This window comes from Arvicanthis niloticus, chromosome 1 (assembly GCF_011762505.2).
Source record: "Arvicanthis niloticus isolate mArvNil1 chromosome 1, mArvNil1.pat.X, whole genome shotgun sequence".
NCBI lineage: Eukaryota > Metazoa > Chordata > Mammalia > Rodentia > Muridae > Arvicanthis > Arvicanthis niloticus.
In genome coordinates, this window is record NC_047658.1 from 146,921,280 (window position 1) to 146,946,012 (window position 24,733).

The 24,733-nt window shown below is 42.9% G+C and overlaps 1 protein-coding gene across 45 annotated transcripts in view; it reads right to left on the bottom strand.

Moving 5' to 3' along the window:
• The window catches only part of Sorbs1 (sorbin and SH3 domain containing 1), a 223,819-nt gene that overhangs the window by 134,146 nt on the left and 64,940 nt on the right, over window positions 1–24,733 (bottom strand). For 2 of the 45 annotated variants that reach the window (XM_076920591.1, XM_076920677.1), the window contains exon 3: window positions 6,321–6,506. The exons of the other annotated variants lie outside the window; for them this stretch is intronic. The gene's annotated coding sequence lies outside the window, so the exon portion shown is untranslated. The remainder of the gene's footprint in view (window positions 1–6,320; window positions 6,507–24,733) is intronic. 45 annotated transcript variants of the gene reach the window in all.

The following is a 24,733-nucleotide window of genomic DNA, read 5'->3' on the forward strand; positions in this document are numbered from 1 at the left end:
TCGGTTTATTCTCTGATTTAGGAGATGTCTTGAGCAAGTTGGTTGGGGGATAGGGGCTGTTTGACATTTACGACTACTTAAAAATATGCCTGTCTTTCCAAAGAGCTGAAGGTGTGGCAAGGTTGGGCCTTGTGGGAGCCAGGGGAGAGCTGGAGTCTTCAGCACTTTGGGACAAGGAACTGGCCCAGCTTCAAAGCAGCAAGGCCAGGCTGGCTCCCCATGCACCCTGAGGTAGTAGAGGGCAAAGACTGGCTGTGTTCCTATCTGGGGCCTCAGCCCTGTCTGCCCCTCAAAGTTTCCTGCTGCCTGAGAAAACACGTGAAATATTTCCATCAAGGGCCTGCTGGGAGGAAGCAACAGGAAATAAAGGTTTACTCCAGAGACTCCCTGCCAACTTCGAGGTGGGGGTCCATCTGACGATCAAGTCGTCCAAACAACTTGTTATTCTTACCAGATGTTTTCAAAGGCAGGTCTTGTGCAGCCTCTAAGAGGTGTTTTATTTTTTTTTTTAATTTTTTTTTTTTGGTATGGAAAGTATTTCAGTGTGAGAAGTACTGTTATGGAGTACTAAACAACAACCCAAATTCAAACCGATATGGGGACCCTATAGAAGCACTACGGAAATTTTCTTGGGGGTTAAGAGAAATGAAGTACTCACATACTCTGGAAATTCGCAGAGGAAGTAAAAACCAGTTCTTTAAATCCACCCTCTGTGACCACAAGATGGCTAAACCCAAAGGGTGCTTGCCAACAGGCCTGATGACTGCAGTTTGATCTCCAGAGCCCATGAGGGAAAAGGAGAAAACTGACTTTAAGTTGAGTACATACAAGCATGCATGTGCGCGCACGCACACACAGGAAATAAATTAATGTAAAAAAATAAAATTTCTTATTTAAAAAAACTAACCTTTATCAATTTCTAGCAAAGGCCTGCTTGGACTAAAGAGGCTTCACTGGGCAAAAATGGCCCAATTCAAACCTACATCCCATAATGGTCCTCTGCCAACTGTCTGCCCATCCCCTTCTCAGTCAGCTAAGGCACTGGGTGAACACTGTGCCCTTTCATTCTACTCCCACTGCTAAGCCCTCCCTGGATAGGCCACGGGTCTTAAACATTTTTACCTCTTCCTCCTCCCAGGCCCTGCAAGCTAAGCTGTCTCGATCACATGCATCCTCGACATCCATCTCAGAGTAAGAACTTCTAGGAAGCCTCATCACACCGAGAAAGACCGAGGAAGACAGGTGCTCATTGGCCACACACATCCCAGCTATGGATGTGGCCCAACAAGGTCATATTGCAATGTCGAAACGTCGGACACCTGAGGTGAAGAGAGCCCAACAGGTCAGAGTGCAAACCTAGCTCCTCTTCTCATCTGCAGAGTGTGACGTCATCACACCTACCCTGGGTGTTACGATGACTGAATATGGCTCAGAGAAAGCCTTAGGTACAGAGAGAAATTGAGTCCTGCGTCACCGCAGTTGCTTTCCCCACTCCTGCCTACGCCCTTTAAAAATAGTTCCTTTATTAAAATCTCCTCAAATTACCTGACTTGAATGTACCATATGTTTCCTGCCAGGCCTCAGATAAGCTCAGTAAGTGACATTTTCCTTTCCCCATCTTCCCCACCTCCTCCGAATGTACCATTTTCTTCCTTAAAAAAAAAAAAAAAAAAAAAAAAAAAAGCTTCTTTTGAAACAATAAAACCTTGGAGCTGGAGAGATGGCTCAACGGTTGCTCTTGCAGAGAGAGAGGGGATCAAGAGTTTGATTCTCAGTATCCACGTGATGGCTCACCACCTTGTAACTGTACTTGCAAGGGATCTGATGCCCTCTTCTGACCTCTATAGGCACCAAGCATACATATGGTGTACATACATACATGCAGACAAAACACTCACTGAGTAAATCTAACACACACAGAGACACACACAAAGACATGCGCACACTTCACTTTTCACTGTTAATTTACTTCCATTCTTTTAGGTCTCAAATCCTGGACAAATCTATGAGATGCCTATTTAACATATCAAAGTGGACCTGGCTACCAGTCTCCCAGTATCCCTTAGTTCTCTACCTGTTACAGCGTATGCTGGCATACCCTTCCCTATATAATCCAGCCATCTTGGTTACCCAATCCCTTTGTCTACCCTTTACCCTCTTGGCCTCTTGGTCTCCTGGTTCTTTCCCTCTCCTCTTCCCTCTCTCCTCACATGGTTCAGCTCAGAGTCATGTTCACTCTGAATTCTCACAGATGTCCCTGCCTCTGACTATGCTCTCCCTCAGATCAACAATAAACCTCTCCCCCACCACACCTGGGAGTCAACACGTCCTCCATTTTTATTTCTTTCTTTTTTTTTTTTCACTCACATACCATCTGACTCTTCAACTTCTCTAGAAATCTAGCTCTCCTAAATTCTAAATGCTGACACTGTGTCTGACTTAACCTGTACTGGAAGTCTCTTTCTCCCTGATTTATAAGGTCATAAGACCTCAAGGCTCACAGCATTCTTAAGTCATTCTTTGCTAAGCCAGCATTTCCCAAAAGATGTCCCACAAAGCACTATTCCCAGGGAAGTCAGCAAGTATACAGCAAAGGAGCTGAAGGAAAGATTGTAACATCCCACTTAGGAGACCTTCAAAGACCATCAATGGCACGTCTAGACATCTGAAGCCTCCTACCGAAAAGAATCCTGTTTAACGTGGGCTCAATGGCACCTATGTGCAGTTCCAAAAGACTCCTGCAAACATGGAGAACAAAAACATTGCTTGAGCTCAAGAATTCAAAACTAGTTTGAGCAATACAAGGAGACCATGTTTCATCCATCAACCTCAAAAACTCCTGTTTACATTAATGAAAGCAACACTCATTGCATTTTACTCAGAATTCCACATTCATCCCTACCTATAGGACATCCATTAGCAACCAATACAACAAAATACTCCAAGAGAAGAAAAACTATTTTCTCGAGGTCGGTCAGAGAGTAATGGGGGAGCTAGCAGGTTGTGCCTGCCACCAGGTCTTTGGATCCCCACCCCCTGCTCTTCACTATAGTTAGAGAGTCTCAAATCTTGGCTTTCAAGTTAGAATCACTTAAGCTTGTTACACAACAGACAGTGGAAATCACAACAGACTTCCTAACTTAGTGTTTACATTTCTAGCTAGTATATTGCTTCTGTTACAACAGCCCTCTCTGCAGCAGCGAGACAGGGTTGATAGCAATTGCCCTAAATAACAGAATTAGTGGGAAAGCCAATATGTAGATGCAAAAATGACAAGAGCTTCAACTTACAGCTCTAGAGGAAACAGTCTTTCTAATTACCAAACAAGTAGATCGAGGTCAAAGAACTCACAGCTGGTGGGGGCTGAAGTAGACTTTAAAGGACAGATGAGACAAAAGAAAGAGAAGCCTCAGGTGACTATAAGATGCCCAGGACTTCAGAGTAGGAAGGGCCTGGCCTGCTCGTCTTTGGAAAACTCCTAGATCTTACATTTGCATAAGGGTGTGACCGCTATTTCAAATATTCACAGCAAAGCACTTTGTTAAACTGAGTAGCTGCTATCCAAATAAGTAATTCTGGGGCCCTGGCAGAAAGGCTTCTCTGCTTTCTTTCCATCTGTCCCTTCCCTTTCTCTACTCAGGCCTTTGGCCTGACTAAGGTCCCATCTCTGAACCAAGCTATGCTGGCCACTAGGTCTGAAAGACAAACAGCCCATGCCTTTCTGGAGTAAAAGCAAGACTGGAGAGTCAAAAGTAAGCCATTCACAAGTATCGTTCTCATGGAGCACGGATGAAGTGAAGTCACTTCCTTGCTACCACTCCCCTCCAACAGCACAACACTGGCAAAGGGGTTTCCACTGGCATAGTCTAGTCAAATGCCTCAAACAGATAGCCAGGGTTGAAAGCTCTCTCTGAAGAACTTCAGAGGCCACCACCAGGCAGCAGGTGCCATTCCACTACACAGTGCTGCTGCTGGCCACTGCTTTCAGAGAAATACTGCTGAGTGTACAGAAGATGTTCCACCTCCCTCTAGGCACTCGTGGACACTCATTAAACTTTAGTTGACTCACTAGGAGAGAGACAATTGGTACAATGCAAGTGACAACAACTGCTGCTGCTGCTGTCACCAACACCAACACCCCAAATTAAGGAAAGGAAGCATCCAGGGCATGAGTCAGGAGGAAGATGGAGCTGAACACAGCATCAGAGGCTGAGGTCAAGGAGACTGAGGCAGGGATAGGAAAAAGAGGAGATGGGAGGGAAGAACAGAAGGTCCATGAGCACCTGCTCCACGCCACACACTGTCATGTCCTTCATCTGTCTTCTCCTGTTATTGTCATCCTAACTGTATGGGGAGAAGCAAACGTCAGAAGCCAAGTGACTCTCCCAGGTAAAATATCTAACAAACCCCAGCAGGCGGATTTAGCTCCAGCTCAATCTGAATCCAAAAGAAGTGGTCTTCACTGCTCTAAGACAAAAGACCCTTGAACTCCCGCTGCCAAAGTCAAGTAAACCAGAGTAAGTGCACCTTCTAAACATCTCTAAAGATTCTATTTATAGCCTAAAACGTGGAAATCATTCAAAAGAATGCTGAATCATATATGCACACATGAGCTATACCATTACCTAATTACACACATCTGATTTTTTAAAAATTATTATATATGTGTGTGTGGATATATGTATATATATATGTATATACATATATCCACACACACCCATACACCGTTGTGTATTTATATTTATACAAATATAAGACAGTGTTGCTGTCTTCAGAAGAGGGCATCAAATCCCATTCCAGATGGTTGTGAGCCACCATGTGGTTGCTGGGAATTGAACTCAGGACTCTGGAAGAGCAGTCGGTGCTCTTAATCACTGAGCCATCTCTCCAGTCCCAACATCTGATAATTATAAAGCTCTGCCTTGGTCATATGTAGGGGAATCATTTATCAGACATGCATTTGAGGAGTGGGAACCATAAATATGAAGACTTGAAATACCATCTTCACTTTTCTCTTCTAGGACATCATACAAAAACAACAGGAAACAGGAGAAGATGAACATGGAATCTGAGTAAATCTAACAGACACCTATAACCCACAGACACCATACTGTGTCAAAGCTTCTAAGTCACAGTTCAGGAACATGCAGAGGTCAGGGTCATCTTAGGATACATGCGTTCCTACATCTATCAATATGTCCAGCACTGGCCTATCAGTTTTATGTAGACTAGGAGGGCTTCGTTTGTTTGTAATAGACTATCGTTCATCTATTCTTTGACAGTTTCATACTTATAAACCATGCCTCTTCATCATATATATCCTACTCCTCCCTCCCACTTCCTCCTTCAAATATGTCCTCCTCTCTACTTTGTGCCCTCATCTGTTTTGGTTTGGGGTGTTTGTTTAGTTGGATTTTCCCCCCATAAGTGCAAGTGATGTTGCCTATTGGAATGACTTATTGTTGGCTTGATCTTACACAGGTAACCATAGATATTTACAAGTAGAATGGCTAAGTCATGTCAAGAGGACACATTTCACAGCACTCTCCCAGCGCCTGTTTGGCTCATATTCTTTCTACTTCCTCTTCATTTATGTTCCTGAGTCTTAGGGGCTGGGGGGCAAGGTTAACACAAATGAACCAATGAGGGCTGAGCACACAATAGAAACTAGTGTTTTAAATTATATTACCTTGACACTAAGAGAACATATCCTTGTATCAATGGGGAAACTGAGGCACAAAAAGATTAACTGGCTAAAACCATGCAGTGCAATAGTAGCAGGAAAAAGTACTCATGTCCCTGAGTTCTAGAGCTCTGCTTATAGCAGCAAAGAGTTCAGTGGATGGACACCATTATTCACTCACTATCACGCTTAGCTTCACAGGTAAAAGAGTAAAACAACAACTGCTAGTCTATTATCACACAGCTACTTTTTAAAAACAGCTAGTTTCCAGAGACTAAGCAACTCAATTTATACAGTGAGAGGACCTCCAAAATCATGGATTAAAGGAAAACAGCAACATCAAGATAAAGAATATGGCAGAGTATGTACACCGAGGTACTCTGAATGCAGAAGACATCTCCAGAAGAGAATGCAAGAAGTGTTGTCCCAGACTGCCTCTGAGGAGAGCTATCCAAATATAGGAAGGGCAGCGCATTTACTTTTTACCGCAGATATTTTTCTAATTTCTAATTTTTATACACAATTATATATGGTCCAGGACAGCCAAGGCTACACAGAGAAACCCTGTCTCGAAAAAAAAATTTATATATGGTCTATTCGCTTAAAGAAAATTAAATCCAAAGTAAAATGAACTCACAGGAGTAAGTAGGTAAGTCAAGTGAAAGCAACGTGAGGAATCTGTGATAAAAATTCTTTGGAGAGACTGTTCAGCAGTTAAGTGCCCTTGCTGCTCTCGCAGAGGCCCCAGGTTCAGTGGCTCACAACCACCTACGGCTCCAGTTGTGAGGGATCGATTGGATGACCTTTTCAGGTTTCTGAGGGCCTGCACAAATACAGTGCACATACATAAACTCAAACCCCACACATGCACATGAACTAATAACCAATCGTTTTTTAAAGCTATAATATGCCTTTTACAGTTTCCATGAAGAAGTAAACAACTTCCTATAATTTTTCATAGAAGGATTCTGAATGTTTTGAACTAGAGTAAAAATGCACTTACTTTTTTCAAGCAAGACACAGTTTCATTAAGATATCATCAGCATAGCTAAGAACGTAGCTCAGTGGCAGAAGACTTTCCTGACATGTACAAGGTCTTGGGCTAGATCCCCAGCACACAACAAACAAACAAACAAACAAACAAACAAACAAGAAATCACTAGCACACAATAAATAAATAGATAAATAAATAAATAAATGAGTGAATAAATAGATAGGTAAATTTATATATGTATGTTTATACAATATATATGTATGTGGTTGGCAGCTAGCAAGAAAAAAAATTCCTGTGTTTATTATAGCAAAAAGCACATCATTATTTGTGCACAGAGGAGGTGCTAGAAAAATTAAAATGAAGACAGCAGTTAATGAACCAGTACAACCACCAAGCAACTAAAATAGAAAAGTGTGTGTCACCTTCGTAACACCAAAGAAACAGAGTCTCTCATGTCCTGCAAAACACGCATGGCATCCTGCCTTGCCAACTTGAAACAGGGGTATTATTTTTAAGCTACTATAATTAGTTACCATTTGTCTATGAATCAGCCTTTATGAGGCAATAGCATCTAAGCCCATCAGATGAAAAACGAGGCCACATCATGTCTGTTTATTATTTTGAAAAGGGAGGGTGCCAAGTTTCCTGCAACACCCAAGTCAAACACTGAAATTCAGAGGACAGAATGTCCCGCTGTCCACATTTGAAGATAGGAATATATTTTCATCTAATGCATCAGGTTCAGCTGGCAACAGAAGGAACTGAATTCCAGAGGCCCAAAATAGGGCTTGAATCCTAAAGCACCTTTCGCCACTGATAGAGGGTAGTGTTTGTCTTTGAATACATGTTACAGCATTTTAAAGTGTCCATTTCATTGGCAAAGATGAAAATGTCTAAGTGACAGGGAATCAGTAAATGTGTTGAGGCTGTTGCTTTGTTTTGTTTTGTTTTATTTTATTCGCCAATACACTGATTTCCTAAGTTTCTCAGAGCTTCATCCACAAGCATGAAGGCAGAGGGTGAAGGAAACTTCATATTAACCCCTTTCCGGAAGGATGTAATACCTTAAGTCAGGTCTTACAACACAATAGACTTTTTTGGTCTTCAAAGCAAGTCCAGTCACAGAGGAAGCACTAAGACCAAAGAGCTAGGTAGTTACCTTGGTGTGACCCAGAGACCCCCATTTAAGGGCACGGGCTCAGAGTCACAGCTGATAGATAGGGACATCAGATAGCAACAGCACCAGAGATACCAGCACGGGTAAATGAGACAGGAAGGAGGCAGTCCAGAAGAGGAGGGATGAAAGGCTTAAGCCATGCACACTCATCTGCCTGCATAAATGGCTATAGTTGTGCCTGCAGCTACTTTTAAAGCAAGTACATGGGTTCTGGTCCCAGCTCTGACATTTACTAGTCACAATTCCTTCTGAAAAGTGTTTTAACTCATTAGAACATTGGCTATCTCCACTATACAAAAACAACAAGGAACAGGACTAAGAGAACCAGAGTAAGAGAGCCCAGGGACAAAGCTCTCAAGAATTCTGAAATCCAAAACTACAGCGTGTGTGTATGTGTGTGTGTGTGTGTGTGTGTGTGTTTAATGATTATTAAATGTTTTGGCATATAGTGCTTTTTAATTCTTACTTTTAACAACCCTCTGGTAAGGGAACCATTGTTTACTCCTTTTTTACAGATAGATAAAGGCCAGAGAAGTTTAGAAACTTCCCCTTCCCTGTGCTCCATAGCCAATGGAACGTGAACTTCGGCAGCCTAGCTCCAGGGCACACACTACTGTATGCGACACTGTACAAGCCTACCGTCACCGCCATCAGATTATGATTACGCTTACATCAACTCCAATTTCACAAACGAGGAAAATGAGGCTCAGAGGTAGGTCACAAGCCAAGATCACAAAGCCGGCCAGTGGCCAGGACTTGTAACTCAATCCACATGACGGCAAACTGGGTCCCCCAACCAGTAAACAAACTTCAGTTCACAGGCATCTATGTGTCATCTATGTGGAGCTTCAGACCTGATGTTCCGAAATGCCTTTTCTTTTTTAAAGACAAAGGCAGCGGCAGCTTCCTCCAGGAGCTGAAAGATTGTTCACTTCACTTCCAAACCAGATCAACCCTTCCCACACTCCCGGGGCTGAGTCCAAACCAGCCACAAACAGCAGGTGCCCAGTGATAGCTGAAGCCAACAAAGATGATGATGACAGAAATACTTTAAATGTTGGGCTATGGCTTCCAAGGGGAATTGGACAAGTCAGTTTGGGGGAGGTGGGGTGCGGGGGTGTCAGACAGGGCAGAATGCTAGCAATTTCTAAAGCACTGTGAGCAGGTATGTCCTGTCTCAGCAGGTGGGATGTTTCCTTTACTTACTCATTCCTACCAACCTTTCAACTCACAGGTCCCACTTGGACTTCCCTACAGTGTCACCTGCCACCCTAGAATATTGATACTCTAGACTGGCCTGCCTCACACACTCGTGCACACACACACACACACACACACACACACACACACACAGTGGTCCTAGCACAGCATCTTGCAGATAAAAGGCTCACAATATGTCTTGGTTGATTAGAATGATGGAACAGGATGGATTTCAAAGAGCTCACTTCCACTGTGCAAGTGTTGCCAAGCAGCAGTCCCTGCACTGCTGAAACGAAGATGTGAGAATCATTTTAATTAGCACTCTCATTGTTTGTATGCAAATGCACACCCCTAACGTGAGTTCTTTAAAAAGCTTTGCTTAAATCAAACATCCCTCGCTGTGATTTGCCTCTTTAAATCCTGTTCACAGACAGCAAAGAGATCAATTTCAATAGAGCAGGAGTCTTAATGATTCCAGATCTGTAACAATGGAGTTGAACTTCTTTTCTCTATTAGGCCAGCTCGGGGTTTCTCCTTGGACTTAGTCATTCCAAAATAAAATGGGTCCCAAGCTGCAGAACGGTGGACCAGGCTGAGGTCTTCAGGGTCACCACTGATTTTCCAACTCCCTCTCCTCCTTTCCCCACACACTCTACTTCCTACTCAGGCTACTGAGCTCACTCTACCAGCCCATCCCCTGCTTGTTCTTTCCTTTGGCTTCTGACCTGGTGGAGGGGTGGGGGGGTGCCTCAGCCCAGGGAGAGGCCCACATGCTCCAGGAATATTCAACCACAGTGGAGTTGTCAGTAGACCAGCCCAAACCAGCCCAGCCCAGTCCTGGGTGGGAATCCTAAGGGACAAGTCATCTGGGGATTAAGGGTGTGCTAGGAAGTTCTGGGTGGTCAACAGGGCTGAATCCTGTAGGAAGTCCTTACCTCTGCCCTGCATGGCTGTACCAGGCAGCCCAGAAAGCCAGCCAACTGGAGGGAAGAGGAAAGTAAGAGGCTAAGTTCCTGGAAAGGAAGTAGGGACATCCAAGTTGAGAAAAACCCTTTGGTTCAGAGAGGGTTGGGAGGCTGAGAGCTGAAGAACTTTGGAAAGTCCTTTAAAAGGCTACGAAGCACTCCTTGCACCGGAATGTTCTATTTGTGTCTGCGCCACAATAAAGGGAGCAGGGTGGAAGCTGAACAAAGCACTTTAGAAACAGATAAGGTCTTGGATTGAGCTAAAGCAGTGAGGTATGAGTAGCCTTCAGGAGTGAGAGACTGGGTGGGCTGACAGGACAGCTTAGGTGGTGCTCCTCAGGAGCCATCTTGTTTTGTTTTGTTTTTATTAAAGGCAGGGTCTCTCACTTGCTTGGCACTCAACAAGTAGATGAGGCTGGCTGGTTGGCCAGCTCTGATTCTCCAGCGCTAGGACTGTTGGAATGAGCCACTCACTCTGCCTGACTTGACGTGGGTTCCAGAGATGGAACTCAGGTTCTCAACTGTACCAGCTGAGCTATCTCCCTAGCCCCATCTGCAGTTTTAAAGTTGTTCTCTTGTCAAAAGGGGAGGCAAAGAGGTAAGAAGGCTGCTGGAGTAGCCACTGTAATATGACAAGAAAAACCTGCCAAGTGATTCCTGCCACATTCAACTACAAGGAGGATCTTTCTGGAAGGAAAAACCTGTGAGAGCAACTGAGGCAGAAGACAGGTGAGACAGGACAGCCTCAGCTGCCTTAGGAATGGCAGGTTTCCAGGTCCATCAGATCCTTAGCAGTAAAAAGTGACACAACTGGCACTGATGAACCAGCAACTCTTCAAAAAAAGAGAATGGTGCCGAGAAGGTTCTAGAAGCATACCAAGAAGTCTCACATTGACATCGAGAACCGTTCAAATAATTAGAACTGCGTGCTGAAGTGACCCTCTCTGAGGGTCCTAAAAACATATTCCTGCTAGATAATAATCTAATCTAAACAATCAAATAAATTAGTATCTAGGAAAAGCAAATGCTGACTGCCACAGAAAGACATATGTTCACAATGAACAAGTATGGAGCTAATTGGCTGACTTTTAAGATTAGATTTATTAGACCAGTAGTTCAGATGGGTGCGATGTCACTGAATCCCATCTTTAATGGAGCTCCTTATTTCCCTGTGAACTTGATGAAAGAATTACCATGTCAGCATGATGTCAGCAATCCAGCAGACTTACACATAGACTAAGCCACCATCCCCTAAATGTCACCAATCTGCAGCAGGCATCTGAATCTAGCCCTGTCCTGAACATTCTGATAAATAACATATCTAAAGATGACCAAATGAGGAAGAGATCGCTAACCCACTAAATCCTGTTACTCCTGGGTTCTAAAACTTCTTCAGATGCTTAAATGAATTATACTCAATATATTAGAATTAGAGATGAAGGGACATAAAGTCTACATGTCGCCGATGGACCTTGGAGGCAGAAACATGTTCATGGACTGCTGGCTCACTGGAAGGAATGGTAATATCTTAGGTACACTGAGACCCTTTCACAACCCTCAGAGAGGGTCACTTCAGCACACAGTTCTAAGAATATTCCTGCCCTCCACCACAACACCCTCTAACTGTCTATCTATAACCACAGTTGCCTATTACCACACGAAAGAATTAAAACATGGCTGAAGGAAGACTGGAGTCCGAGGCCCAAGTACAGCTGCCACCTACAGCAGTTCTTCAGGTCACAGCCTAGCAACTTTCCATGACTTGCTGCCTCTGAAATCTTAAGACAGATCAGTCAGCATTCTCATTCTTAAACTAGCCTGTGTTAGGGGCTCCTGTGGGCAGGTGAGGGAACTGAACGTCAGAAGCTCTTTAAGGTTGGTGACACATTGCTCAACCAGTGACCTATGACTGACAAGTTATGATCCCTGAATGGAAACGCCTGGCTGAACCTCTTACTTAGCTCATCAGTCAGACAGGCATCTTTGGACTTATTTTTTCCAAGGAAGGGGACGTCCCAGGAGGAAATAAACAGATGCCAAGCAGAGAATATAGCAGATCAAAAATCCTTCCTGACACTGGCCAAACCCTTGGCTGATGCACTTCTAGCTCAATGCCTGGAACAGGAGACCAACCCAGGGAGGATCAGACGCTCCCATGTGGCTGGAAGCCAACAAGGTCCAAAGTGACTTCAGAAATCCCTAAGACCAAAGACACTGGATTTCTTCCAAGACACAGGATTTCTAAATTTTGTGAGCTTAAAGGTCACTGTCCATAGTGTAGTTCTTACTTTAAAAAGAAAAAAAAAAAAAAAAAAAAAAGAGGCAAAAAGGAAATGCATACAGAAATGCCTAGGGAAACAATGTTGCCGAGTTCCAAAAGAAGCAAAAGGCCACCAGGCATTGTGACTCATGTCTACGATCAGCTCTTGGGAAGCTGAAGCAGGAGGACTGAGTCGCAGGCCAGCCTGGGCTACAGTATATCTCAACAAACAAAATGCAAAAGAAGCAAAGGGGCTTTTTAAAGCCTCTGGTCTCCAGAGACTTTTCAACAACGACAACGACAGCGATTTTAGCCATCTACTATTTGGTTAGTTACCAAAGGAGCCTAAAGGTTCAAACCAGTCATGATGCTGCCAATGGTCAACTCTGAACTGACCCTCAGACTTGTGATCAGTGGTAATGGGGAGCTCAAATGAGCCATGGTGATTAGGAATCCACCATGCAAAACTGCATCATCCATGGCCAGGCAGCAAAGGGAAGAGCCATGCTTCATCCTCAATTAGACTGAAGATTTAACCCTAGACACACATGGTAAAGTCACATTCTCCAGAAGGTTCATAATAAACATTGAGCAGAAAAAAATACACAAGCAGGCATTTCTAGACAGCCCACCTCAGATCCCATTTCCAAGCATAGGTCTGGAAATGCACGGATTCACTTTTTTCCCTGACACAAAAGCGTCCTGCCGCCTCCCCACTTAATGCTTCCTTTATCCCATGGGCTGTCAGATGAAACTTCCTCTGTGCATTTTTCGACACATGCTAAGAGTGAGAACAGCCAGGACAGGTGAAAGCAAAGGCACTGAGCATCTGACACCACAGCTCCCAATGTGCAATTCCTCTATTTACTTAGCAACCGTTGCCCGATACTCAGCCTGTCCAAAGATAAACCAGGACAAACCGGGAAAGGGAAGGGGAAGCGGTGAGGTAAGGGCTGTTGTAAACCTGGCACCATGCAGAGGAAAAGCTTTTAGCATTGTCAGGACACTGTTTCCCTCCCCAGGAAAGAAAGAAATCAGATGCCACAACACTCTCAGCTGTTGCTGTAGCCAGGCACTAAGCAGAGAGAGAAAGCCACCATCTTTGCACACAAACACACTTGCAAATCATCATGGCACATTGCACTGGGAACAGCAGGAGGGGAACCTGAGTCCTTGCTTTTGCCTGGAAGGAGCCATGAGATGTAGGTCTCTGCAAAGTACAATGAATGAGCTATGGGGCTGGAAAGATGGCTCAGTGGTTAAGAGCTTGTTGTGTACTTGCAAAGGATCCGATTTTCATTCCCACCAGCCATGCCCAGCTCCAAGGAATCCAACTTTCTTCTGTCCTTCAGAAACACTTGTGCACATTCTCACACACAGATGTATACAAATGTACATAATTAATGGAGCATCTAAATCTAATGAGTTAGATTTGCTAATATCATAGTTTCCTTGCAGCTTTAACATTCAATTTACTACCAATACTGCAGTGAAACCCATATCCAGCCAGAGAGCACATACCCAGCACCATGTGCTAGGTACTCTCTGCTAGGTACAGGGACAGTCTTATGTTCAAGGAAACTGCCAACTCACACCAGAAACACCAGAGCAAGCCTGGACAACGTACATGTGTGTTCACAGGGTGAAGGGATATGGCAAAGAGCAGAGCAAGAAGTAATTGTCAACAATTTCCCTGGAATGAAGCCTAAGCCAAGACTTGAGGTAGGAATTAAGTAGCCCAAAGGAAGGGAGAAAAGGGACCCAGGATAGCTCATCTGGGTGAGTGTCAAGCTAAAGAAAGGCAAAAAGAGACAGTATGTCCAAGAGAACTCAATAATGGCCAACACAACACGTCTGAGTTGAGACCTGAGAGATAAAGGACCGTGTGTGCCATGCTGGAACATGCACGCACACACCTGTATAAACACATGGTATGGCATGGCTTGGGTAATAGCTCAGTCCGTAAAGCGTTTACCTCATAAGCATAAGAATGTGAATTCTATCTGCCTCACTAGAAACTTCGCTCCTATTGACTAATATTCAATGTTGCCGCCTGCTCTGTTCCGCAGGTAGGGGTCTAGCAAGAGAGAGAGAGTGAGGGGAAGAGACTCGAAGAATGGAAACAAACCAGAGGATCTGTTGTCAAGTCTCCTTTACTGTCTCCACCACACACACCACTCCTACTCCTACTCCATCACACACTTACAAGGAAATCCTGGGTATTTATAAGCACAAGCAGGAGAACACAGGTGAAAACATTTTACCACGTGCACCATGCAGCTGGGGTCACTAAACAGCAAAACAAGCTATGTGGGATAAACAATATATTTATCAGAGTGTGCTCAGCTGTTGTAGGCTTTTGAAAAACAAGTCTCTCATCAGGGTATATGGCTGCAAAGTTGATAGCTGCTTTCTAGCTGCTTTCTAGCTGCTTTCTAGCCGCTTTCTGCCTGAAGTCAGCTCCCAACAATTCAAGGCATGATATCAGAGGAGAAAAGTAATTACCAATATCACTCGGTGACAAACCCTGTGACCTTAACAGCGACCAGCCTGCAAGATATACTGAAGGGATAGTGGCAGAGATATCATGGAAGTAACCAATTTTTTTTTTTTTTGATTGGACCTAAAGGCTTACTCCATAAAATGGAACCCAAACCTAACACTGTCACAGGGGCAAGAAACTGAGACTAGATAGCCTTAGCCTAGGGGAAAACCTACTACTATTATTATAATATATATCATTAACATATTCTGCTAAAGGTACAGAGCAATAAAATGGTTCCTGATGACATCATACTGATAAGCCCATAGATCTGTGCCTTGCTCAACCCACATCAGAGAAGCTTCTTGCTATTGATGGGAATTTACACTGAGATTCACAACCGAGCAGTATGCAGAAAATTGAGAGACTTTGGAACCCCAGTCCTAGATGGGTGTTTATCAGGGATGTATGTAGAAGACATGGGCAGAAAGACTGTGAAAGCCATAGGTGAGGGGTGACTGTAGGGTAATGATATCTTCTGGACAAAACAACAGTGATACACATACAAACTCACAGAGACTGGTAGCATGCGCAGGGACTGCAGAGGTTTGAGCCACATGGGATCCTGTATTGAGAGGAGCAAGTAGACATAGGGTCCCACCCTTAACCAAGAAGCTATCTAAAATTGTTACCCACTGGCAAAGGGAAAACCAGTTTTCTCCAATGGAGCCTCACTGGGTATATCAACCACACTGCAGGGCAGGCCCCATGCCCAGGAAGTGCTGGTTAACACAAAATGAGCTAAATAGTATTTTTGTGGATATTTTATTCCATTTTGCTTCATTTTGACATTTTTTTTTTTTGCTTTGTTGAACTATTGCTTGTTTTGACTTTCAGTTTTGTGAGAAAAAAAAAACTTGTCTTCAAAATAGTTTTTCTTGAAGAACTGTTCTTTTTCAATGAACTCCAGAAAAAAAGATTTATGGAGGTTTAGCTGGTAATGCTTTGGAAAGGAATAGATAAGGTCAAACATGTTATCTCTATTTTTGGACTCACTGTAAAATGTGATTATACCATTCTATTAGTCAGGCCTTTCTCAAAATTGAGAGGAGGAGAGGGAGAGGGAGAGTTTATTGGTTTTGTTGGTTTTTTTCTTTTTTGTTTTGAAAGAGAAAAAGAATGTAAAGTTAGGTGGATAGGGAGGTGGGAAGGATCTGAGAGAAATTGGGGGGAGAGAGAAAACATGATCAAAATGTATCATATGAAAAATACATTTAAAAAAAAGAAGAAGAAGAAGAAGAATGCAAGTTCTACCCCTAAAACTCATGTAAGAAAATAAAAATGCTGGCCATGATGGCATGGGCTTGTAACCCATGGTTAAGTAGAGACTGGTGGATCCCTGAGGCTTAATGGTTAGCCAGCCTAGTCTACTTGACAAGTTCTAGAATGAAAAACTGTTTCAAAAACCAAGGTAGACACTGAGTTTGTCTGACCTCCGAATGTATACACTGCATTACACAACACTCATAGTATATTACATGTAAAATGTATCCAATCTATCATATAGCCTGTATATGTTTTATACTAAATAGATTGTGTTAGTTTTAGAAAATCATTTGCAAAGTAATAGACACTAAAATGGCTCAATACTGTTTCGGTTAATTAAATGGAGCAAGTGAGAGACAGAAATCAAGACATGCCAAGGTGTTGGCATTGTGTTTTAGAAAGCATTCTTCTAGGCTACATTCTTGTGTCACCACCCAATGATACTGTGTTTGAACACTATAGATGTTCTCTTGACATTAAAAGTGGTGATTTATTTACTAGTCTGTTGAACCAACATTTACAGATCAGCAAGAAGTATTTGCATGACATGAATATGCACACACTAGTCTGCTGGTCTCAGAGCTTAGTTAAATGTGTGGACAAACAGCAATTGTTGACATAAGTTACAGTTTTTATTTATTTATTTGGTTCACTTTGTTTTTATTTTTTTGAGTCAGAGTCCTTTGTATCTTAGGCTGTTTGCTAGCATATTATGTAGCCAAGGATCCCCTTCAACTCCTGACCCTTCTGCCTAGGCAAGAACCCCAAAATCTGTATTATTTCTGTTGGGGGTGTTTTGTTTTAAATAACCACATCTGTTCTTTTTCAGTACTTATAAATAGAGTCACCTGTGGCTTTGTCTGGGCCACTTAGGAAGAAACCTGGGCCTGGTGGGCAGGGTAAGACTATGGCTGTGAGATTCCTGCTGGACAACCATTCCCTAGCACAGAGGGATCGGAGACCATCTTCTGAGTGTGAAAGCAGTAGGCGGGCTGTGGCTGAGAGGAAGATGGAAACTATTTGGAACAGCTGACATGGGCTAGGCACCATGAGCTTCTTAAGAGCTGAAAGCAGGCCTCTGGGAGCCTTGAGAGAAAGCCACCGTGCTAGCAGGCACACTGGCTGTTCAGGAAGTCAACTGAGACTTGAGAACTTTTGAAAGTCCAGGTAGGGGGTAGGAGTTAGGTATTTGCCATGCTTTTGGTGGAAGTAGACTTGGTATAGAACTGTTTCTGACTCTGAGAGGTGATTAGCTAGGGAGTTGTTGAGGTGAACAGCAGGAGAGATAGGGACTGAGTAACACTGGGCAATAGCATCTCCCCATACCTTTAAGTACTCTTAACCCATGACTGGTAACACACAGGCCCACTATACAACACCCTTAGTAGCCTGCACTCACTATCTCATGTTGAGCATGTTCTATTACACTCACGTTTGCTCTGCTAAAGCCTCTTTACCATTTTCTTTTTGTTCTGAACACTTTTGTATTTTCAGCCAAGAGACAGTATACAACTGACTTTGAACCTATCACAAAGAAAAGAAATAAAAGTATCCTCCTACATTTAAGAATTAGGTGGCCTTAGTCTCAGGAGAGCCATGAATATGAGTGAGCATGTAGCATTGTACATCTATCCATAACGCAAGAGAGCTGAAAGCCCTTCTGTCTGGCTCATTCCTGCACCATCTGCTACAGAATCTCCTCCCAGGGGTGCTACTGACACACGGGAACTCACTACCTAGTTCTTCTTTATGAGTACTATAGGTAACCATGCAAAATAAATGGGGAATTATGGGGTGTACTCTTTTAAACCTGCAGAGGCTGTCAGACAGCTAGAACCTCAGGTTTCCCAGAACTTGCAGCCACCCGAGTGGGTGCCCATGTGAACAAATGGAACTTTGCACTACACGAGTCTGACTTTTCTATCAGAAGTAGAGGATGTATAAGGGAGGTTCCAGGGTAGGAGGAAGTTGAAGGGTCACACGTGACCAAGGTAAGGGGAAGGGTTCTAGTCTCTCCATGCCCTGCCCAGTACAAGAGTCTGGCTACTATTACATGTCCAGAGGTTTCTAAAGACCACTAGGGAGGGGAAAGGCACAGAAGAAACAAAAACTCTTGAGCAGGACAACTCATAAAATACGAATGGTTTGGATGGTCTACATGGTCACTCAAGTTTTAGGCTTTTTGCTATCTTTTCTTATGGTTGTGAACTTCCTTTTCTGTTATCTATTGGACACAGTGCAGAGTGACAGGCTGCCAAATACCAGACAACTCTGTGTCTTGTTAAAATGCTGGCAGGGGCTGGGACTTAGCTCAGTGTTATGATGTTTGCATAGCATGCATACATGAGGCCCTGGATTTAATCTCTGGCATTCCAATAGATGATGACAGACAGACAGACAGACAGACAGATAGACAGACAAGGAAATTAACATGCTGGTAGCAGCAACAGGTACTGAACACAGTTGGATAAAAGGGGTAAATTCTACTGTTCTTTAACAGTAGAATAACTATAATTGACAACAATTAACTGAATATTTCAATGCACCTAGTAGAGATTATGAATGTTCCCAAGGCAAAGAAAAGTAAATACCTGAAAGAACAAAGAAACCAATCATCTAGATCCTGGTTATCACAAGTTACTCTTTACCCCATAAACACAAGGACATTTCAAATAGAAATAAAAACTACATCTTTGAAAAGATGGTCGTTTCTATTGTTCAGTCTTATGTTTGTCTGTACATTATAAAGGGGGGGGGGGGGGCCTTTGGACCTGGTCAGCCTTTTCAAGTTCAACAGTTTATTGTATAAAAGAGGAAGCTAAGAATACTTAAGAGCAAACAGTATAATTAGAAAATGTGTATAAATGTTTCTGACAGGGTAACTATATGAGCAAATCAAATTATACAGAGTTCAGAATGTTTCAAAGCTAATATAATGGCTTTATATTTGTAAAGAATACTAAAAATTTATTATAGTTCTGCTTTCTTATTTTCCTTCCCTTTGAAGAAAAAAAAAAGCATTTAATTTGTTCAACTACTCCAACTATTTTGGCCCTATTGTTTTAAACCAAGTTTTCCAATTTCAAAAGCGGGGAAAACAAAATGTTCTTTTGACCCTAAAGATCCCTTGATTTTTTGTGATAGGATTTGAGACAAAACATTAACTCTGGGGTTACAAAAGCCAAGCAGGGGAGATCGGAACACGTTGCCCTAAGGAGACCCAAGGACAGCAACGAACATTGATGCCCAGGCAAGAATTCCACCCAGTACTGAGATGTTCTTGTTTTTCCAAAGCAACTAAAAACAAAATTATGTGAACATTTCTGAGTATTAAATTCTGGTCTCCATTTCTAAAACGTTTAAAATATTGCTGCTTGTAGACATCTAACTTACAATTGCCATGAAGAACAACATATTCTAAAGATGGCAAATTTCAGAGAACAGTACAATATCTAGCCATGCCTTTTGTTGGCTGGTCTCATAAATACTACAAAATATATGCATGAAAAAGAGCTTTTCTCTTGGCCAGAGAAGAGTCTGAAGAGGGAATAAATGAGCCTGAGGGAGGGGAGGGGAGGGGAGGGAAGTGGAAGGGGGACAAACCTGGCTGTGAGAAAATAAGACCAGTGAAGGTGTCTCTGCAACAGCAACTTATGTAAGAGTGTTTCTGACTTTGAGTCCATATTGGGACAGTTCTGGAAGCTACAAATTGCACGGAAATGGGGCTGCCATTCAGTGCAGCTCTATCTAATCAGAAAAGCAATCTTAGAGTGGGTGCCTGCCACTCAGAGCCATCCAGAAGTGGCCACATTTAGAACTGTGTGTGACTAAGCATAACTGAGCAGGGAGTGTCACCTCCTGGAAATGTACCAGGGTTCTATATGTAGACCATATACGTAGATACACACCTCAAAGGGGTTCCTGACCCCTCCCCGAGAGGTCTAAGAACCAACACCTAATCAATCACAACAGTGGAAGTTCTACGAGGTTGATTCAACAAGCACAATGGGGTTTTTTGGTTTTGTTCTTTTTTAAATCACACCCTGGCATAAACTACTTACTTAACCAAGGTATGAGGAGCAGAGCAGAGACACTTGGTTTGAGGGAAACACTGAGAGAGTCATCTCTGTTGACAAGGAGACCATAAGATGAAAGAACTACTGTCCTGTCAGTATCAGAAGGTGCTTGGTCTAACTCAGACCCTGGAACAATTGGGATGATTTTGTCCTATGATGGACAGTAATCACTGGCTATGATGTCAATCTCCTTGTTCTAGTGACAACCCAAAGTACAACCTAATGTTTATGTTCCCAAACCACAAAAGAAAAAGAAAGTCAAGAAATACTTTATCTGTACTTGCAATAGTCACTAGATGGGAGGAGAGAAAATATCTTGTTTCTACACATGGCCAACAAATGCTGACATAATTTCCTGCTTGTTTAAAAAGTGTAAAATCAAATGTGTAAATCTCTTGGAAAAACATCAGTATCAAGAATGTCAATGTTGCTATACAAACTGAGTTTTGGCCAGAAAACAGGTGTACAAATCTCTGGTAACAGAATAAAGTTACAGCCCTAAGAAATACTTCTAGACAATGAAGTTGTAGAAACTACCCTACAGACACATCTCTTGTGTCTTTGCATCAACTTATGCAAACTAAATTTTGAACATTTTCCTATGGTAGGGGAGAGAGAAGGAGAGAAAGAAGGAGAGAGAGAGAGAGAGAGAGAGAGAGAGAGAGAGAGAGAGAGAGAGATGCTATGTACAACTATATACAGATTTGTGCACATAGAGGTACATGAAGGCCAAAGGACACTGTCCAGTGTTGTCCTTATCACTCCACCTTTTGGGAGATGGTCCCTCCCTGAACTTGAAGCAGTTTCCACTGATAGGAAAATAGAAAAAAGATAGAAAGGAGGGAGGGAGGGGATGAGGAGAAAACCAGAAATGCACTTACTAAAGAAGGAGACAAAGCAGAGGTTCTTCCAACAACTGTTGGTTAAGTTGTATGGGTTACATTTTCATTCCGTTTCTACTCTGGGAGAACAGAAGACATGAAAGGCAAGGTTGGTACCATAAAAGCCACTGAAGCCTTTGGTGGCCGTAACCACTGTCAAAGGCAGCATGTCACGAGTCCTCACACATGTTCCAGAGACCAGGTGTACCAAAGGCTCATTCTGAATATTTTCTAAAAGCATGGCATCTTCAAACACATGCCCAAACAAATCAGGCGCCTGGGATTAAACCAACCCGCTCTGGAATGCTGTTATCATCCTGCACTCAAAGACTTTCCATTAAGGCATCTTTGCCATACAGGGCTGAGGAGGCCAGGTAGACAGGGGGAAGAAACCGTGGAGATCTTCAGGAGCCTTGAGGTTAAGGCTAGGGTTATCCTGAATGCAGAGGGAGGAGACAGACAGGCTTTAAAACGGATATTTTAGGAAAGGGTCAAGGAAGGTCCTTGGAAGTTGGAGAAAATCAAAGAAACATTCAGGTAGCCTGAAATGAGTAAACCAAGGAGACCAGTGAGATCCTGAGGAAGCTTCATGGGTGATTCACAGGGAAAGATGAATGAAACCAGCACACAGCAGCTGGACTTCATGCCAGAATCACAGAAATAAGATGAAAATGTATGAGATTCAAAACTGGTTCTCTCCCGTGAGTCCTTGGTGTTTGGGGGATATGGATGACGAATAAACTCCACACATATGCTTTGCAGTTATATTAATTCTGCTCTTTATGCTGGAACATTTTGAGAATGCCCTAAATGTTACTGTGGTCTTTTGCTGCCCTTCACCCTTCTTCATTGAATATTAATTTTAAATCATGTGTACAGGTGTCCATATGTGGATATGTGCAGGTGTCAGATTCCCCTGGCACTGGACTTGAGCCACCTCTCCAACATCTTTTCATAGAATTTTATCATATCTTTCTGTGGAAATTAACTAATTCTCAGACATGTTTCACACATAGTGGGCCTTCAGTTTATCACTCTTGGACAACATAAACATGGCGGGAAAAGGAATCTGAAGGGTATGTGTCATAGAAATTTTTAATTCCAATCCAGGGGTTTCTATCCCACCTTTGAGCATTTAGTTCCTGGATAAAAGACACACACAATCCTTATATTTACAATAACCTTTAAACAGGATAAGAACTGGGCAAATATCTACCCTCTATGCTATTAAAATTTATTTTTCTGTTCCACACTTTGTCTCCATATGTGCTCCTTTGTTACTCCTAAGAAGGACCGAAGCAACCACACTTTGGTCTTCCTTCTTCATGAGCTTCATGCAGTCTGTGAGTTGTATCTTGAGTACTGCGTGCGAGCTTTTGGGCTAATATCCACTTCTCAGTAAGAGCATACCATGTGGGTTCTTTTGTGATTGGGTTACCTCACTCAGGATGGTATTTTCTCATTCCAACCATTTGCCTAAGAATTTCATGAATTCATTGTTTTTAATAGCTGAATAATACTCAATTGTGAAACTGAAGGAGGGAACTGTCCAGAGACTGCTCCACCTGGGCATCCATCCCATATGCAGTCACCAAAGGCAGACGCTGTTGTGGATGCTAGGAAGTGCATGCTGACAGGAACCTGATATAGCTGTCTCCTTAGAGGCTCTGCCAGAGCCTGACATATACAGAGGCGGATGCTCACAGCTAACCATTGAACTGATCAAGGAGTTCCCAATGGAGGAGTTAGAGAGAAGACTGAAGGAGCTGGAGAGGTTTGCATCCCCATGGGGAGAGCAACAATACCAACCAACCAGAGTCCCAGGGTCTAAATCACCAGCCTGGGAGCACACAGGGAGGGAGGGACTCATGGCTCCAGCTGTATATGTAAAGGAGGATGGCCTTGGTCCAGTAAAGAGTGGACGTCCCAGTGTAGGGGAATTCGAGGGCAGGGAGATGAGAGTAGGTGGGTAGGTGGGGGTACACCCTCATAGAAGCAGAAAGAAAGGAGATGGGATAGGGAGTATGGGGTGGGGGGAATAGGGAAAGGAGATAACATCTAAAATGTAAATAAATAAAATATCCATAAAATTTATTTTTTATCAATAAGCCTGAGTTGTTATTTACTATGTTTTTGGGTTCCTTTTTAAAGATATATTTATATATTTGAATACACCCTACCTATCTTCAGACACACCAGAAGAGGGCATCAGATCTTATTACAGATGGTTGTGAGCCGCTGTATGGGTGCTGGGAATTGAACTCAGGACCTCCGGAAGAGCAGTCAGTGCTCTTAACCACTGAGCCATCTCTCTAGCCTCCTACTTATTATGTTTTATTTGGGCTGTTCTTCACTCCAATTGGCCAGCCCTCTCCTGTGTTCTCACCTAACCCATGTCAGCTTCTCCTCTATTCCTCCTGATGATCATCCTCTACACCCTCCGTAGTTCCCCTCCAACCTCAAGCCCAAGAATCCTAAACTCCACTTATGTCTCTTCTGCCCAGCTACTGGCTGTTGGCACCTTTATTTACCAATCAGAAATAACTTGGAGACAGGATCATATAGCATCACTGCATCACTTGGTCTACAGGTGGACTCCAGGTCTTGGGAGCCCACACTTAAAACACAGCAAGACCAAACCTCAACTGGGATGAGGAGTAAACTTAAGTCAACCACAAGTGCAGCTTGTCAAAGCTCCAGCCCATGTGAAGAACAATGCCATTTACAGGTTATTGGCAAGGGATGCTGCTCGTTTGCTTGCCAGCCAAAAGCACAGTCATGTGCCAAGTGCACAAATGCAGCTTATAAGTTCTCGCAGCAAACAGATTTTAAATTGTGCGAATCTAGAATGAATTTTCTTGGTTTGGAGAAATCGAGGTGTTTTAAATTTCTATACAAGATAAGGCTTTGTTACAATTTTCCTATCTTTATCTCATTTGTACAGTTCAGACCAAAGACGAATCAAATCATATTCTCTTGTGTATGTCCTTAGTTCACTTCTTTAAAAAATTCTTCATTACATGTATGTAGCATATGTATGCACGTGTATAATATGCATGTGCACATGTCACAGCAGAAGCAGAGGAGAACTTAAGGGTGTTGGTTCTCTCCTTCCACCATGTGGGTCCTGAGAATCGGTCTCCAGTTGTCAAGCTTAGCAGTCACTGCCTTTATATTCTGAGCCATCTCACCAGACCTTAATTTACTTCCTAGATGTTATCCAGAAAAACTACCCTTTGTCTTTTTCTCTTCTCTGTCAAAATGCTATACATGGCCTCATCCAGTCTTAGTTTTAAATACCATCCAGAGCTTATAAACCTCACAGATAGCCATTTCCATCCTCAGGCAGCACTATTATATCTCTGTGATAATAGGGAGTGGGCATCTCAAAATTAATATGGCTCAAACAAAACGTTTTTCTGAGGGTCATATAGTTCAAGCTGGCCTCAAGCCCACACACAGCTGAGGTCAACCTTGAACTTATGTCCTTGTGCCTCCACATGCTGAGTGCTAGTACTATGTTTATATTGTGCTGAGGAGTGAAACTCAGAATTTTGTGCCCATCAGAAGTACTCTTATCAACAGAGCTACACCTCCAGCCTTGATATCAAAATTTCAGGGCCCCTCTTTGTTCCTCATCTCAATAAATGGTTATTTACCCATCCAAAAATCCTAGCTCAGCTGACTCT